The 18,951-nt window shown below is 32.4% G+C and overlaps 1 protein-coding gene and 1 long non-coding RNA gene across 7 annotated transcripts in view; one reads left to right on the top strand and one right to left on the bottom strand.

The window, feature by feature from the left end:
- LOC141453076 (uncharacterized) lies at positions 1–4,349 on the top strand. The gene is made up of 3 exons (XR_012457767.1): positions 1–350; positions 1,719–1,953; positions 3,711–4,349. It is a non-coding gene; the product is annotated as an uncharacterized lncRNA (long non-coding RNA).
- Positions 4,350–11,429: 7,080 nt separating this feature from the next.
- LOC141453486 (uncharacterized) overlaps positions 11,430–18,951 on the bottom strand; it is a 186,933-nt gene continuing 179,411 nt past the window's right edge. Inside the window, exons 14-16 of one of the 6 annotated variants that reach the window (XR_012458029.1) lie at positions 13,990–14,192; positions 13,679–13,894; positions 11,430–11,755 (exon numbers count right to left, since the gene is read on the bottom strand). The gene's annotated coding sequence lies outside the window, so the exon portion shown is untranslated. Of the gene's footprint in view, positions 11,835–13,678; positions 13,895–13,989; positions 14,193–18,951 lie in introns of all 6 variants that reach the window. The other 5 variants (XR_012458032.1, XR_012458031.1, XR_012458028.1 and 2 more) reach the window with 5 other exon arrangements.

The following is an 18,951-nucleotide window of genomic DNA, read 5'->3' as shown; positions in this document are numbered from 1 at the left end:
TATATCCTGATACAAAACTTTAATTTTCAACATTATTTAAGGGTTTAAAAGGTATTTTTCCAATTAGCAGAGTGCTCTGGTGGCGATTTTTGTAAACTTAATGTAAATAATAACCTTCCCTTTTTAATATTCAGTCGGTAATTTGGGCAAAAGCAATTTGTGTTCGACATGAGTCCATTATTATCGTTTTATTACATTGTTAAAAAATCGCAGAAACCTGTTTTGTGTCTGTTAGGAAATGTTCTCACATAACGTGCTTAAACACTCCAATGAAAATGTTGACTAAATAAATGGTAAATGGACGTGTGCATCGTACACTTAATAAATCCAGACCACTTCACCTGTTGAAGGTATGAAACTTAACGATATTTTTTAATTATAAAGATGATGCTATCTTATCTGAACATAAAACTTACTGAGAACATTAAGCTGGTTTATCAACAAAATTATATAATTAAGTTTATGAAATTCAGGGGGACAAAATATAGTGATTGCATGGCGGGCTATTGGTAAAAGTGACTGGCATGAGTTTATTTTCGATCCTAACTGCTAATAGACTGAGCGTTCATTCATTCCAACACCCAGTTCATAAGCAGGCAGCACAAAGATACACCAAGCTTATAATAATGTAAAAATATATTGTCAGAAAGGCTGAAGATGACCTTGTCATTAGGTTGAAAGCTTAACAAAATAGAAAAATTGCGACTGAAATTGGCAATATCCTTTTCTTCCTAAAGCTCTTTGCTTTGATTCTTATAGAAGCTTAATAAATTTTATTTTTGGAAACCTGTAGATTTTCCGCCTTTAGAATCAGGACCTTCCTTACTTATATAGAGCCTTCTGAGAATGGATGAATCATTAAGATGAGTGCAAAGGACGCATTGTGATCTTAGATCTGGTATTATGGAGAAATATTCAATTGTGAAAGTAAAATATACAGATTTAGACGGAAAAAAAGTTTTACTTTGGTTAAAAAATAATAATTTAAGATATAAAACGTTTAATTTATTCGATAATTACATTGATTCACAGCAAACTTTTCTACTTCAGCAGTGTTCATCTTAAAATATAGTCATGAACATCCGTTTTAAATATTACGATGCGGTTTCATCCTTTTCCAAACTAGAGTACGATTGAATGGTTAGACTTGGAGTCATTAACAGACGTCACTGTTAATGAAAAGCCATTTCTCAACCACATTGTCTTGCCTTAGTTCCATGCTGTCCTCACTAACAGGTATGTCTTTTACAACGTTGTCAGTGAAGGTTTGCATTTGATGAACTACTGTGTGTTTGCTGGCTGATTTTAATTATAATCTATTTAATAAAATTAAGCCAACGTTGTTTTACTTAATTGACTAAAGAACGTTTTTTAAAAAAAGAATCTTTTCTCCTTTTTACCACAGAACAGTGAGAATAGAATAAAAAGAAATAATTGAAAATAAAATTGTAGTTATAAGAATTTTCTAAAAATGAGAAGTTTACTGGATTTACAGATCTAAGCTGCTAGGTTTTACAGCAGAACTGAAATAGGTTTAGCTTTAATGATTAATAAAAATATTTCTTTGTTATTAATGAAGTTCTCGAACCATTTTTGCCAAAAGAAGTACAATTGATTAAGCCATGTGCACTATAGAGGATTTTTTTTTTTGTCGATTTAATGCTTCATGTAGAGTTGGCTTTCTCTTTGTTACAATAATGAATTTTTGTACAACACAGGGAAATTTTCAAACTTACTAGACTAGAGAATCAGTAAGATGATTGGGCGTCCAGTGACAAGAAGAGAGGTAGAGAGGACCCTACTACTTGCTAGAAGAATTCATGGAATTGTCACTTGAGGATTATCAATTAAATCAATGATAAAAAAAAAAAGTATCATTAAATGACTAGTTCGCAGAGCAACACAAAGTTCATTAGACCTTCCCTGCTTTTAGCCGAAAAATAATTCTTTTCAGTTAAGTTTTGAAATACATTTTTAAAGATTTCACTTTTAGCCAATAAGATGAAGAATTGAGATCGTTTAAAATTTTCTATGTTAAATTTTAAACGGAAATACTGAATCCGCAAAAGTGGTGTTTAGTAAATGATTTTGAATGAGAATGAATTAGTTTATTTGGGGATTCTCTTACACAAAAACAAAAAGTAACCGAAAGCTTAAACTTCGTTCATTGCGTGCCACCCAAAATTAAAGTTTATACCATAAAGAAATAGAAAAACAAGACAGTATAATTGGTGTACTGATTGACAATACAGTTACCATCTTTTCTTCATTAATAAATACTTAATGCATTTCTTGACATGTCATCCTAGTAACGAATTGAAACGTATTAATTTAAAATATTTATTCAAGAAATTATTATAAAGGCTTGGCTACACTAGTATTGGTAAGGAATTTCTTATTATTTCTTGATGTACATTAAATTCAACCAAGAAAATATAAATTCTAATATATATATATATATGTGTGTGTGTCTGGTCTGTGTGTGTGTGAAAGAGAGAGAGAGAAAATAAATAAAGGCAAGTTGTATAGATTTATGTTATTGCATATAAACATATGTACAGTAAGTTATAGTACATCTGATCTATACGCTACTCTTCAGGTACGCTGTGCTTTGAAACCTTTTTGAAAACATTAAAACAGAAACTTGTCTGTCTACTATGCTTAATATTTATCGTTAAATATATTTTTTTCCCCTCCACCTTTATGATATATATATATATATATATATTTCATTCGGCTTCTCTCTCATTTCCTAGTTTAGGAACCATTGGTTTTAAACTGGCTTACGTACCGTCTGTGACTGATATGAAATAGTGGCTCTATCTTCACAGCGAGTATGTACATATGTGTAAATACATGTATAAATTGTGGTATTTTGGCCGATTTGCCAGAGTTAGTTTCCTCCCATAAAAATGGAATATCTGGAGAGAGAAAGATACCTGATTGAGAAGGGGGAAGTGGAGGAGAATGATGACTCGACCTCAGGATGACTAAATCCTGATGGATGTGGTCCAACGCTTCGTGATCCGTTTGTCACCGATTACTACACAAACACGCACACACTTCTAAAACAAAAAACCCAAACTTACTTCGTTCTTTATAATATCCAACCTCGCTATATATATTTTTATATGTTATACTCTATCAAATTTCCAAGAGTAACGAGTACTCCTTTGTCATCTGCCTGTTTCTCACTACTAATACACTAAAAGAATATCACTTGGAAATGTATCATCATTCCTTGTGATTGCTCTATAAAAACTCTTCTCCGGTATTTATTAATCCTTCCCCTAAAGAAGAACTTGAAATATTTTCTGTCTTAGCAAAGAAATTAATTGAAATATCAAAGTATCAATTTATTTGGAACTTAGAAACTGATAAATCTTCCTAAAGATTAACATTTTTATTCTTTCAATCGACACACGTATTTCCAGGAAAAATAATTTGTATGCGTGATTTTAAAAAACGGATTCTATGCCATAATTTTTCTGCGGATCATTCAGAAATGCTGAACCCGGCCATTACAAAGTAAATAAATGATGACAAGCTTCTCTCTTAAGCGCTATTTCACTTTCATGTACGGTCCTTTCTCCTTAAAAATAATTATTTTATAGCTTCTATCTTTACCTGCTAATGGTAATTCTGATAAGAATGTTTGTGATCCATCTTAAGACTATAAATAACTTAAATAGAAAAATTGACTTTTACAGCTCTTTTCGTTTTGGAGATATTGTAATCTCAGGTATACAACCAACTACATAGGTCTGAGAAGATATTTAAATCGTATCCAAGAGTCCAGCAGAGAAAAAGAAAAAGATATGCTAACAGTTGGGACTCTGAATTTAGAAGGGTAATTGAAGGAGATGTATGACCACGAATGTCAGAAGTAAAAGAGAAAAAGAACTTAGAGTAAACTCAGAAAATTTATTTTCTCTAAAATAATATTTTTTTAAATTAATAATTACGTTTAAAGTTTTGTTGAGTAATGTATCTCTTATTTATTTCTTAAAATACATTTAGCTGTATTGTTGTGTGAAATAATAAATGTTATAAGTCACTTATTATTTTTTATAATCTTTCTTAAAATGATAGGAATACTTCAGTTTTATTTTTTTTAATGTTTTGATAATTAGAAGCCATTATTTATTTTCACAGATTGTATATTTTTCTCTTTAAGAAATAAACATAAAAACTGTATTTGTTGACCAGTAATAGAGAATGATATATTTACTGTACTGTTTAGGTGCTACGGCATAAGCTGATTTGCTGTATATAAATGAATTTAATATGAATTGATATATTGATTGTAGAATTTAGCAATAAATGGCAATAATAATAATAATAATAGAAAAATGTATCTATGAGTTCTTTTTGTACTACAACTGTAAAATCGATTGAATTACTTCTATAATATTAAGGCATAACATTAAATAGTATTTATTATAGGAACAAAATAATTTTATTTTTCTTGACGGGATATTTTGCACTGCAGCTAAATATATCTAATATATTGTAGATGTTCTTAAACCACTGGTAAGATTAAAGTGAGCAGCACCCCAGTAGGTGAAACAACTCGCCAAGTTCTTTAAGGAACTTCAAAGAAGAAAAGTGAGTGCCGACTGTTTGGGATAGCTCCACTCCACTCTGCGCCTTCCTAAATATTCCAAATAAATTTTCCCAAATTGCTGATACTGTATTAGAAATGGTATGCACGCTAAAATTATACTTTGGGTAAAAGTTTTAGAAAGGGAAACTTAGAAAAAGATTTTGACCTAAATTAGAGAATACGTTTTGGAAAATATAAAACAATATAGAGAGTGTGAAATGTTATCTTTCCGTCGCCTGTTATTGTTGCTGATATTAAAGGGAAATGCGACCGAATAGTTAAAAAAATTGTAATACGGCAAAAAGTGCGGTTTAAGGTAGTTGAGAAGATGAAGAACGAGGACCAGCTACTTGGAAGGTTGGATGGAGAATTCTAAAGAAATCAAGGGCTAGTATGCAGATATTAGAAACGGTATTGTGTACAGATTTCTAGTATGTTCTAATATTTTGAGTGATAATGGTACCCGACCTTGATATGATCTCAAAATTCATAAATTTTTAATTTTAGGTAAATGAAAAATCTTTTATAATAGCTTTTCAATAGTGAGGATTTCTCTGAAGATCGTAATTATTAACATAGTTGGCATAATTTATTCATTTTACAATCAAACTGGTATTAAATTGCAATAAACAAGTATATAAAAACATATAACTAGCAAAGTGAATGTAATTATAAAGTAATAACTAATTTTTCATAGGATGATGAATTCTTCGGTAACATATAAAATTATATGTCAGTGTCCCGTAGTCTTCTAATTTATAGGCAACCGGACATTGGCTATAAGTGTTCTATGAGCTCACCTTTCTGTAAAATTTATTTATTACATTTATTTCTTCAAACTAATAAAAAGTTGACTGAATATTTATCAATATTAATATTTTTTCAAATATTATGGTGGCAATAAATACTTTAAATAAACTACAATAAACTATCCACTGTTTGAATTCTCTCATACGAAGGATGATTGCAGAGTGAAGTGCCAACTTTGACATTTTTGTACTACCACTTTAAAAACATTAACAAAATCCAAATTTGACCAAAATTTAAACTATCCAAGCTAAATAAAAATGAAATTTAGATCTGTGACGATTTATAGAAGATTTGACAGTTCAAAATTTTAGAAAACTGTCACTTTTATAGAATTATTTTTCAGTTGTTTGTTCTTGTAATGAAGTGCCCTGAAGCTTTAGATTCAGTAATGCTGAACTTCACAAAATAATTGTAGGGAACAACGATGAACGTGCCTCTGCAATTGTTGACATTGTTTTTAACATTAAAGTTCCAAATTGCACAATAGTGTGATCATTTTCTAGTCTGAGGTATAATGTAAGATTAGTTTGAGGTCCGATAAAGTACTTTGCAAATTAAAAAAAATAAGTAGCAGTACAAATTTTAAACACAAAGTGAAAATATGCAAAAATAAAGATTATTTTAATTTTAAAACTACACTGAATTACAAATATATGAGGACACCAAAATATTTAAGTGAATTGGAACACAATAGTCTATTGTTAATCTGTTTCCAGGCATATTGTTAATTATATCTCATGTGTGATGGTGGCAAGAACCTCTACTAAGTCTTCATCTCGCAGATAACTGGCGGCAGATTGGCCAGCTTGTACTCATTCTAATATTTAGGGCTCCGAAAATGACAGATTATGTTTGGTGATATGCCAGAAGTTCTTAAACTCGGCGGATGCCGGACTATATAAACTATTTAAATACAATTAAAATATCTCCCAGACAGGAAATATATTAATGTGGAAACCTAAATAATTTCACTTTACATGCTACATATCATTCTTAATCTAACATCACCGACTACTAAATTACTTGAATCCCTCTCCCTTTTCTTTCCCACAAAATTATTATATATTTATATTAAAAATATAATTGGCAAACGGTTTCTCACACTGGGTCTCCTATCTTAATACCACGGGTAAAAAATTAGTATTTAATGGTGGTAAATAAGCGTCTTGGTGTTTCGAGTATTTTTAAATGACCTACATTTTATTTCTAATAAAATTTTACCACATTGCTTTAGATTTTTATTGATGGATTACTAACGAATTCAAGATTTACCTAATTACCTGCAGAGTAAAACTAATCATCCAGGTTTTTCGTCATCATTTTATGAAAAATAAACCATAACTTTTATTTATTAACAAATAAATAAATTATTAACAATAATGATAAAGCAACTTCCTAAACATAAATTATAAAAAGTAAGTTTGAAACCCCTTCACCAACCAAAGGGTTCTCGCGTTCTACCCAACCTAGATGGAAATTTAGTATCGTTTATTTTATTAAATTTACCAGCTCAGTGTTTTTTTACTTAGGCGACGTTAGAGACTTAGTATTTTGTTTAAAATATGTTTTGAGAGTGAATACGTCCTGTCTTTTAATCGTGGTGACAAATTTATGAATTAGCTGCTAAAAAAATATTTCATTTTTAACGGAAATTTTAATTCAAGAAATAAACTTATTTAGGTAGGTGATTCTTTTATTTTTCAAATTAGGCCTCAACATGTGACAATGCAGTGGCGTACTCAAAGTGGAACATATGTGTTTTTATTGAAACTATATCCTAATAAATTTTAGCATAAATAATAAATCCTAGCAGTTTACTCACAGAGGCCTGCGAACGTCCGAACTTAGGCGAGCGATTAACTTTTTCGCGTGGCTTTTGCCTGAAGTGCTCGCCCACAATTGCCAAGACTATTTGAGCCTTTCTTCACTCTTGACTGCTCTATTGCGGCATTTTGCTGTGCTCGAAATGCCTCAAGCTCCTTTTGAAGGTACCTTGGGATCCCTCTATCCCAGTCCAATTTCCTGACGGTTTCATAATTTTCCTGAACTACTCAGACACATTTATCCATGTCCAGCCAGTCTTATGCTACCTTAAACTAACTTCAAAGGACTTGGATGTCAGAGAAAATTATGGGTCTGTAATTGATTATCCTTCTCTTAAAATGTCAGGAGTATCAACTTGATAACTCTTGGATACAATCCAAATTCTTCATTCTCATTACATGTCACAATCAATAATTGAAATACATTTTTATTTTTTCCATTCAAGGTTGATATTTTCTGGTTAGTTTTTCTATATTATTAAGTACTGAAGAAGATTTGCAACTTCTGCTAGAAAGATTTCATTTTTTTTTCTTCTTTTTCTGGTGATTTATGATAAAAACTATTTGTTTACCCACTAAAGTTTAGTTTTATGTATATATATAAAAAAAAGTTATTACTTTCTTAAAGATACGTTGTGTCTGTCACAAACGGGTCGCAGAAGATATACGTATTTCTTGTACGTAAATCAAGTTGAGCATAAGATTTGTAGTTGTTCAATCGGCACTGGAAGCAGGGGTATACATGGTTGAAGACGTTGGACGGTATGTATTAGGCAGTCCAGCGGGAACTGTATTAGTGTGTGCCAGGAAGAAGAGGAATGAGTAAAACCGAGGATGAGGTTAAGGCGGATCTATGGAACGGATCAGTCTTGCCTTGGCAACCAACGGTACACTGTTGACACCGCCTTATCGCATAAATAACTCAACACACACATACACAGAAGTAGGATCCAATGTAGTTACTATACTACTTGCTAATGACCTTTGTGTGGAAATCCTTCATCTCGTCTTAAACATATGCATCACTATGTGCTGACACCATGAACTATGCGCAAATTAACTCAATGTCTATAAATAAATGGCCACGAGAAGTCGTAAACATTACGGCTATAACTTTAATTGTGTATGAAACTTCATTTTCACCTTCCATGACCACAATGCTCACCACTCCCTCTGTCCACTTTATACTCTGGGTCTTATATCCATAATTCCAAAGATGTTTTTGCTTTCTCTGGACCTAGAATTATGTTCAATAAGATTCTTTTTAATTCTGAAGTTTTGATCTTTTTTTTTGCTGGATAAATGTCATTACAGACTACTAGTTCCAGGCTGTTCCATTTTGAAACTTGGAACTGCTGGCAAATAAAGTATCTAAATTAAAAGCGGTACTTTTGACGTTCACATTGGTTGATCTTACTACTTGAGCCTTTTATTTCTCATTATATAAATTCTATTCGTTTCCCTCACAAATTTTTCTCATTCAATTTCTGCTAGATTCTTGGCAAAACATACTTTATTATCCAGAAAACAATTCTTTACTCCGCAGTCTTCTTAGAGTTTCTGGTAACAATATCACAATACAATATTCAGCAAGAAAGTTGTGTACATATCTTATTTTTTCTCTTATTCAAGATGGTTCGAATAATTGATTATTTGGATCCGTTTGTTCACCAATTCTCTTTCTTTCGTTGAACAAGTGAAAGAGATAGAACGTTCCTTAAAGAGATACACCGGATAGCAAATTAAACATGTTGATGAGCGTCCGAGTTTGTAGAAACTTTGCTACTCCAACTTTAAAAATTGGATAATGGTTAGTCGAATGAATATTTATACTTTTTTGTAACAATTTTCCGATTCAGAAAGTTTGAAAGAGAATTTAGTACTATTGTACGGATGACAATCACTCAAAAGACGGCCGGTTTACATTGTCCAGGGGTTTATTGTTCAAAACATCTTGTATTATTTGTTTGTTTTAGACCAATACAAGGTTAGTTTCTGTATAAACAATATTAATTAAAGAAAGAAGGCTTGCATGCAATTGACAAACTCTTTTCAATCTTAGACGTCACGATTAACAAAAGAATTCTTGGAAAAAAGTTGTTTTTTGAGCGCTAACGTAACTGAGCGGGTAGAATATTATGAAAGATGACAGATATAAGAAAATTTTTTTATATTGATATTAAAAGAAAGTTGCTTGTCTTTGAGCGACACTGGTTTTGTTTTGTTTTCTGAAAGGTCGGATATTATGCAACCATCCGGCTCTTTCTTCCACCTTTCATTTTCCTTTTTCTTTTTCCATCCGAATATTATTACCCTTTTGGAAAATATAATTTATTAGTATGGACAATGTGAAAGTTCCCCTGGTGCAATGCAGGGTGAAGAGCAATAATTATGGAGAGATGGAAGAGAGAGATGGTATTAGTTTTAGAAATGAAAACGGGAATGAACAAGCAAAGACTGGAAAGGACTGATAGGATGGGGAATTTGATTTGTAGTCTAGTAAAGGGGATGTGTATAATAATGGAAGGCTTCCAAAATGGAAGAGGAATCCCTAAATCACAGGAAGGGAGGCTCCGAGAGGAAGATGAGCAGAAGACAGACGGGAAGAGGGTGTGGGAAAGAGAACAAAAAGACGAAAAGGAGGCCGTGCGCTCTGCCATAAATGTCGACCGTAGATTTGGTGGTATGCTGCAAGAGGGCCGACTGGTGTCCGTCCGTCCGTCACATGCCCTGGTCGAACTGCGGCCAGTGTCCGTGTATAACTCAAACACTATCTCACACGGAGCCCCGCTATAAATCCTCTGCCTTACCTTTATTCTTCCGCCGCCATATTGCCGGGGCCGATAACGCCCAGTGTGTACTCCAACTATCTCATTCTATTCACTATAACCCTCTTGCTCACATACACATACGTATATATACACCTAAAATCCTAGGGGTCTCTTCCTTCTTTACGACGAAAAAACCGGTAAGGTTTTATCAGGCCGTGATTAGTTCTAAAAACACCCCTAACTATATAATATGACCCTTATCTGTCTAAATACGATTCAGCATATAACTTGGATACTAGACCGGAATTGAAAAAGAATGTAAATAAAGAATGGTCGCAAATACAGTTATTTTTACTGTACATTTCCTGTCTGTTTCTGCTTCGTAAAATAATTCATAAATACTCGTTGAAAATTCGAAACCTTCTCTTAATTAACATATATGTTAAGTACTTAAGATTTATTATCAGAGTTTTTTTCTATTGCCTGTTAGAAAAAAATAAGGAGATCAGGAGACCCATGCTTTACATAATATCGCTGCGAATTAGCTGCATGAGTAAAATTCCAAGTTTTCAGGAAACCCAAAGAATATTTTCTCTTACAACTGGGAGAATGGCGAGAAAGTGTTTCTCAACAGAATTCTCTAATTATTAGATGAGCACTTCATAAAAAGTTTAGAATTTAAGTCATAAATCCAGTAATTAGTAATCCTAATCAACTTCCATGTCTTCATATGGTCTCCAGCTTTAAAACATAATTTTTTCTAAACTTGCCCATTCCAGGAATTACTCCAGCTATTGTCCTTTTACAGATTCTCTAATAATTTACACTTTTTTCACAATTCTCCCCATCAAATAAAAAAGGCTGTAACAATACTTGTAGAGTTATTAAATGTATAATCACTTGATTAATATAGAGATTGTACTTGTTGAAGAGAGGTTTTGGGAGGCATTGAAGAATTGACCTCTGAAGGTTATTAATGAAATAAAGAATTGTATAAATGGAGAAGACTCATGATCAGTTTGAACATAAAATATTATTTTGAATTTTATGCTTCAAGACTTTCAGAACAGTAGCGCCACACAGGAACAAAAAAAATAATTAAAAAGTAAAAAGAGTAAAAACAAAAATATAGAACCAAAAAAATTTGTGCTACAATGTTGCAAGTTAATGAGTTATCCTAAATTATATTTACATTTAATAAGCTCTGAAGACACAAGATTGTATTGGACAGAAGAATATCGACATAAAGGGCGTTGGCTTCATGGTTTTATGGTGATGCTTTTAAAAAGTAATCTTCAAGGAGTCTAAATGAAATAGCCACAATAAAACAGGAGCACATTGACCAGCTTTTTATGCCCTAATTAAAATTTATTACTACACTTCCTTTTTTATTTTTTAAGAAACCTCGAATGACTTAGGATGATTTACGGCGCTTAGAATGAAGGCTATCAAATTTAAATTACGTTTAGAAATGTATTTTCTATTAAAATCATTTATACAGGAGTTATTCTCTAATTAAAGAGGTAAATTAATGGTGATAGTTTTAATGTGCTTTATTTAAATAAATTTCACAATTTTATCTAATTTTCATCATTGCTTTATTTCCTTTGCCTGGAAGTATAGTATCTTCTTTGTCACATTCATTTGTATTGAATTGGGAAACCAGTTTGCGATTTTGTATTTTGGTTGATGTAAATGTAATGTACACTAAACAATATTCCTTCCAGCAAATTCCTCTGCAGGACCTAAAAGTATTGTATTTAATATGTTGTGGTATTAGTGAATCGTTTTGATCTAAGCTGAGGTATTCACAGTGGCTTGATCCTGAAGAAGAAAATGACATTTTTTTTTTTAATTGTTTGTTACAATAATCAGCATAAATCTCTCACTATATCAACGTTTGCATAGAAAAACGCATGGTATATTCTAGACTCTGTCCTGCCTCAAATAAGTCAAGATATTATATTCAGTTTTAAGTGAACTTTTGAACTTTCTTATTTAAAAGTATGAAACCGCCAATCTCAAAGAATACATTTCATAATTTTCTTTTGTCGGATGATGGACTTAATAAAAAGCAAACATGTTTCTATATCCTGTTCTGTCAGGGTGTGATTAGTCCCGTTAAAATGTTATTATGCCCAGTTAATGTTGATTATATATCATTTCAAAGATTGTAGATTGTTATCCAATATTTCTGATTGTGGAGGAGTGGCAATTATGGTTATTGTAAAGAATGGAGGTGAGGTGGAGGAATTATTTTAGTGGAGAACTTGAACAGAAAGAGAGAGAGTGAGTGAGAGAAGGAGAAAGCGGGAGGTCGAATCTGGAAGAGGTTGCGGCGGCTGTGAAGGGGGTTCGGCAGTGATATCAATATGCAGGCCCGAAGCCATCGGGTGGGCGTACTCCTCTTTTTGATATACATGTCTCTGAATATTCTGTAAATCAATCACGCACAATTATACCGCCCTAATCACATACCTAGAATGACATTTTGTTGAATGCTTGCCTGAAGGCCCATTCTCCTTGGTTCTGGTACAAAAGCAGAACATAAATCTGTACATTGGTTCGGGGAGAAATCGAAGAGTCCTCCAGTTGTATAGAGGGAATGGAGCAGCCATCAGGGAACTTGAATCCAACCTGCACTACACCCAGTAATCATCAATAATACTAATCAATAAATATAAGTGTAGGTTTTAGTAAATGGACATTACTATTTCCATCTTAAAGATGGTGGTGGCATGACCATCTAGTATAACTCGCGAACCGCTAGTGACAAATCACCAATTCTTTTTACTTAGCTCAGACAGGTTTTACTTTATTCACCCTCAATACAGACCAACCCTGAGAGAGAGAGAGTCCTTGAAGGTAAATTAGATTTGAGTGGCCGGAATACCGTTCTGTCTCTAACCATTCTTAGTAAACAAAATTCTCATTTTCTTGAGTGAACCAAATCACGCTTTTCCTGCTATTCATTCAATTTATGACAAGAATATCGTTGCAAGAAAATTGTTTCAACGCCAATTTGCTCCTTATTTTTAATGAAAAGGGTAGGAAATAATTTAAATTTTTTGCTTTTCTTCTCTGTAAGAAAATTTCATAATTAACATTTACAAAGATAACATACAATTTGCACATCCAGGAATGGGTGCCTTTCAAGGATTTGGATCTTGAAAATCTGGAACGCCCTTGCAATATAAGTCTGTGAAAGCAGCTCAGCAATCTACTCGCTTTTTTTAATTTTTCTATTTAAAGAGCACAGTCAGCATCATACCTTGCATAGTTTATTTATCTTTCAGATAACTCACTTATGTTACAAAATCTATGATGGTTGTTTAAATTGAGAGGTAAGTTATTGGATTTAAATGTTACAAGACTTATTGTGCTGGCTAAGCAGGGAAGTGCCAGCTAAACTGGATAAACTATGCTTTTTGAACTCCTAGATCAAGGTAAGAAAGACGTGTTTTCCTTTTTGGCCAAAAGTACAATTCTATAGAAAATTCATCTACTTTGGTTTGGGCGTATCAAACTTAATGGTAATTTCTTTTTTTAATTATTAAAAACTGTAGTCTTCTCCTTAATAAATTGACATCATACATGGAAATTCATACAGAGTGGATTCCATATTTTATAAATATGCAATTCTCTACTTAATTCTTTTGTTCTGTCACCTTATTAATTTCGTAGTTTTGAAGACTTTTTAAATTTTGTGTTTGCCTGGAACTTTATCCTGCTTTTTATAACAGTTTTTCTGTTTCATTTTATTTTTATGCCTCACTTTTATCATTTATTTTTTTCTCTTTTCGCATCATTTTTTATTTTACTTTTTTCAGATTTAATAAAGGTCCACTGTGCTTCGTGTTCATAGTATTTTTGCTTTTTCGTAACTGTAAAATAAAACAGTATTATTACTATTTCATTAATTCTATAAACCTGACATTTATTTATTATTTACTTTAAGTCAAATAAAGTTGTTTCTCACTTCTAACAAGGAAGAAAAATTTATAGTGATTAAAAATGGATATTCTGATTCAAGTTACATGTATTCGAAGCATAAAATTATAATAAATCTTTTGTGCAGAAGTTCCAAATCATTAAATTATAACTAAATGTCTTAGCGGTCATTCTCGATATGCAAACTGTATTTAGTCTTCAATCTGATTGTACTCCAGTAGTTTTTTCGACCTGAAGAGAATGATACCTTAAATCTTATCATGGTAATGATAAAAGTATTTTTAAAAATGTAAAAGAACTAAAACGTCCTTGAACAAAAACTGTCATTAATTCACCTCGTGGGCTATGTATTTGAAGAAATGAATTAAAATGATTTAATCCTAATGCATACCTTCATCTAGAATGAAATAAATATGGATCAATAAGTTTAAAATGTGAAAGTAGAATGCTAAAGAGAAATCGAAAAGAAGGAGGCAGTTCGACAATGTCCAGAGAACAGAACAGAGACAATCTTATGACATAAAACTGAAATATGACTATCTTAGAGCCTTCAAGGCTTCTAGCTATAACTTCTTTTTTTTTTTTGAGTCTAATTTTTATTCTTATTCCTGTTTTATTTCTTTTTTTTTTCTCTGTTAAGGTAGAGACAGGTTAGAGAAGTATGAGTTTGATGTCAAGATGAGCCCGGAGTTTGATGTACGGCCTACTACGCCAGACTCGGATCAAACATTCCTCCTATCTCCAGCTCTGGCTGTGTCCTCTAATCTGATTTATATACTTCGAGATCTTCACTAATGATATCGGCAGAGGAAAGAAGAGACCAGAAAGTTCTCTCCTTTATATTAAGTGTGTGTGGAAATTCAGAAATACATCCTAAATAGAAATATTGCTTAATATAATTAAATTGACTGAATATGGATTTCGCTTTCTATCCGTTAATCGCAGTGACATTTTCCGAATTTTGATCCGAGGCACGAAATTTACAATAAAATGTAACTGATTGATTTTACTCCGAATATTTAACTCTTTTACTGTTTTTTAAAATAAATCAATTCCTTTTCATAAAATGAGAATTACTACTTTCTTAAATACCATGCTTAATTTGTCGCCTCATTCTCTAAATGGCCTAAAGACTCTGTAAATTGATGGTAATCGAAATTACATTCATATTTCCATCCGATACTATATGAAGTGAAGTTAATAAACTTTAGAAACAATAAAAGTATTACCAGTAAGTGTAATTTATGGCAAACCCGACTATTTAGTGAAAGGTGAACTAACGGTGCGACTGAAGGGTGTGTTTTCAACATAACTTAAAAAACAGGAAGTCCCAGGAAGTTAAATTTGATATTTAGATTTATATTTGTTGACGAGTAGAGCAGTCAATCCTCTTACGTGCGTTCTATTGCAATTCAGAGCATTGCGCAGATCTAACATCTGTTAAACATTTATTTGTACAAAATGTCTAACCCAATTTCCAAGTTGTATGAATATTGGTCCACTATTCGTGCGATTGTACAGAACAACTTTTTCAAGTTTTCTGTAATCTTCTAGACCAACTCTACAGGGTTTGATTCAATATTAGGCATTAATTTATTAATGCATCAGTACAACAAGAAGTGATGAATTAATTGTTAGTCGTGGCAAATGGTTATTAGATGCAAGCCGCAATTTATTTTACTACAAGTAGCGGAGAGTACCAATAACTAATATAGTTGTTGGTATTAGTTACGAAAATTCAATTGCTAATTTGTAATTATTATTTGCACCTTCAGGAAACTAGTTAAACTACTTTTAGTCATCAGTAGTTTCATTTGAGATTGGGCATAACTTATGTTAGCCAAAATACTTAAGGTTTATTGTTTTTCTTTGGGAGTATTGATTTTAGGGTAATTTATGACGTCAAGTTTACATTTTATTTTTATGATCCCTTATAAGATTAATATCTACTAAATTTTTAGTAAAATTAAAAGTTTTCAGAAACTGTAAATACGTAAATTAGGGAAGAGCAAGTCATGTTAGTAATGATTCCAAACTTTTCTCGCCATAACAGTTTTTCATTTAAGAAATACAGCAATCGTTTTCTATCATAAAGATGTTCCTTATCTATCGTATCCTTCAAGCCCATATAATATAGAATCTCTTAGCCTTGAGAAAAGAAATGGGTAGTTAAAATTAATGAAAACATATGTAATTACAGTACATTTTCCCTAAGACCAACTATCCTTCCACCCTTTTACCTTAAAAACAATCCTCTTCCCACTACAGATTATATTGAGTACCAAGGACTCTTCATGGACAAACGCCTAACGTGGAATCCACTTTCTAGACGGACAAAACTAAAAAGACTATCCAAACTTCTCTCTAGATTTCTCGACAAACGATTGAATCTTTCTCTAAATAATAAACAAAAATCCGTCTGCACTTTGGGCTCAGTCAAAGCTACTAATATCCACAGAATCTAACAAAATCACTCCGTCGAATCGCTAAATGCTTCTTTTTTGTTTCTATCACTTTCTTGCAACGAGATATTCTTGTTCCATATGTTTATGAAGCTGCAAGATTCTCCCATGCTAAGTTACACGCCTCAGTTCTAAACCCACTAGTTTCCCAACTAACTGAATCGCCTGGAAATCCTCCAAGTCAGTTGAAGGGCCGGTGGCCACGAGATTTTGTTTAATGCCAGTGCACAGAAATGTAATACTCTTTGAGAGTTTCACCACAGGATGAATTCCCCACAAATGCTGCTCATGAATTTATATGTGAATTTATATACTTGTATTTTGTTGCAGAAATGTACTGAAGTTGTGAACATATATAAAGTTAAAAACAAAAAATTCTGTATTAAATATTATTTCCATGGAGGTTACATTATAAAAATAAACTAATGAATTGTAGCCAGAAATTTTGTCAATATTGTTACAACAGTGTACATTGACGACTGGCAGGAAATCTGATGGTTTGACGGTGGGTGGGAGGGCCTGAGGGTAGCGACCGACCGCAGATTAATTGAATATTTCCTCACGACCTCTCTTCCGCAAGCTCTATGTATCTCGATTGATAATTAGCTGACGTTTTCAATTATGCAACCACTAATCACTCACTCAGGCCTTGGCATCATTCTATTTGCTTTAAATAACAAAAAATAACAAGAGAGAATTTATAAAATGTTATAGGAAATTAAGGTAACTCAATAATTATTACTACTAGCTTCATTATTTCTATTTACTTATGAATTATTTTAAAACAAAATAGCCAGCTAAATAATCACTCGACAAATAATTCTAACTCATGCCAAATGAGCATCCCACATTAAATTAAGAAATATGATAATCTTTGAATCTAGGAGAGTTCCAAGGAGGAAATGTCCTCCAGCTACCAAATCTTTCTTGAAGGGTGACGTCGCAGCTTACAGGAAAGTATGTTAGACCACCTTTATCTTCCCACCAGAATCTGCAGGTGCCATAAACTTTCTATGCCCAGCTTTTGAAGGTATTCTCAGATTTGGCAATGCTCGTTTAAGATGCCTATTTTTACTTGTTTTCGAGACATACCTTTCATCTCTTCTAGATCACATACTACTGGTGACAAATGTCCGACTGCATTAGTCCAAGGAACTTATATTGTTAACTTCCACCTCCTTTCTGAACTTTTCCAGAAGAGACATGTCACTTATTTCAGGTTTACCTTGCCAACAGTCCTTATTTCATTCTTTGCCCTCTCGTGCTAACAGTCAAAATTACTACTACTAATACAATTGAAATCAAACAATTAAAATTACTATACTTTATTATACTTCAGTTCCGAGGTAGAGAATGATAATGAAACTTGAAAAAAAGGTTATCTTTTTCTTTTTCATTTTCTAGCTTTAAAGAAGTGCGTTGAACGCACGAAAATTGGTCGCAAAGCCAAGGCTGGCGCCTGAGGGTAAATATCTTTTCTTGTTTCACATGGAATTATTTCTTAAATTTTAATTAATTTACATTTAATTAATTTTAATTTAATACTATTTTTATACAATAACTATAATTTATTATAAATCAGTTATATGCCCAAGAGAGCCAATTAAAATAATTTGAAATAAAATATTAGCTACTCCAGTGTAGAGGTGATTCTACTGTGGCTCCCTCCACTACGATCAAACTAATGATTCATGAGACACTGATTTAGTGTACTACGATTAAATAAGCGTTACTGTCAAGTTTATATCAGTCGGGTTTGTAATGTCTACTGCTGAGTGGTTGGGAATGGTAGCCATAGAGTTGGAACGGGTGGCTGGCTATACAGAGAAAATTTGACTTGATTCCAACTCAATTCGTCAATGTCCATACCTACCCCCACTTCATCCACATAAACTGGGCGATAATTTTAAAGCGAATCGTCCGCAAATTACCACCTATTAATCACTTGTCACATAGATTTCAGTTTGATGTCTGTAGTTGTGAAAACTCGGCAAACGATTTTTGTGAGTGGCAAAATAAATAAATAAATAAATGTTGAACACTCCGCGATTGCCATGCCGATTATTATTATATGTTAATCTCATTTGTTATTAACTATGTGGAGGACTAAGTGTTTCTCCATTTGATAAACTGTGCTTTAAAAATAATAAAATAAAAATTAAAGATTCTAGCGAAATAGCTTTTTGCTAATTACTGATCCAAATCAATGATAATGACCTAGTTTTCCCGAGGGAGCAGTAATTTTCACCTCTACCTCTCTCACATCTTCATTTTAATATTTCTGCTTTTATTTGCTTTAGTTGATATTAAAAAAGAAGAAAAGTTTTCCATCTTTTCCTTCTTCGTTTTACTCTTCAAAGAAAATTGCTTATAATTCATGAAAGATTTTTTTTTCCCTTTCTCTCAATGAACCATTTTGAGTAATTTAATACCAATAATTCATCTCTCTCAAGTTGTTTTGAGAGTTACCCATTCCGGAGTTAATTAAGAAACACATCTCTTCTATAGTTCTCTCATTCTCCTCTAAG

The sequence above is a fragment of the Rhodnius prolixus genome, unplaced genomic scaffold (assembly GCF_049639745.1).
Source record: "Rhodnius prolixus isolate KJV_2025 unplaced genomic scaffold, Rpr scaffold_3, whole genome shotgun sequence".
NCBI classification, from domain to species: Eukaryota; Metazoa; Arthropoda; class Insecta; order Hemiptera; family Reduviidae; genus Rhodnius; species Rhodnius prolixus.
The sequence above is the reverse complement of the archived record's forward strand: the minus strand, read 5'-3'. Positions and strand labels throughout refer to the sequence as shown.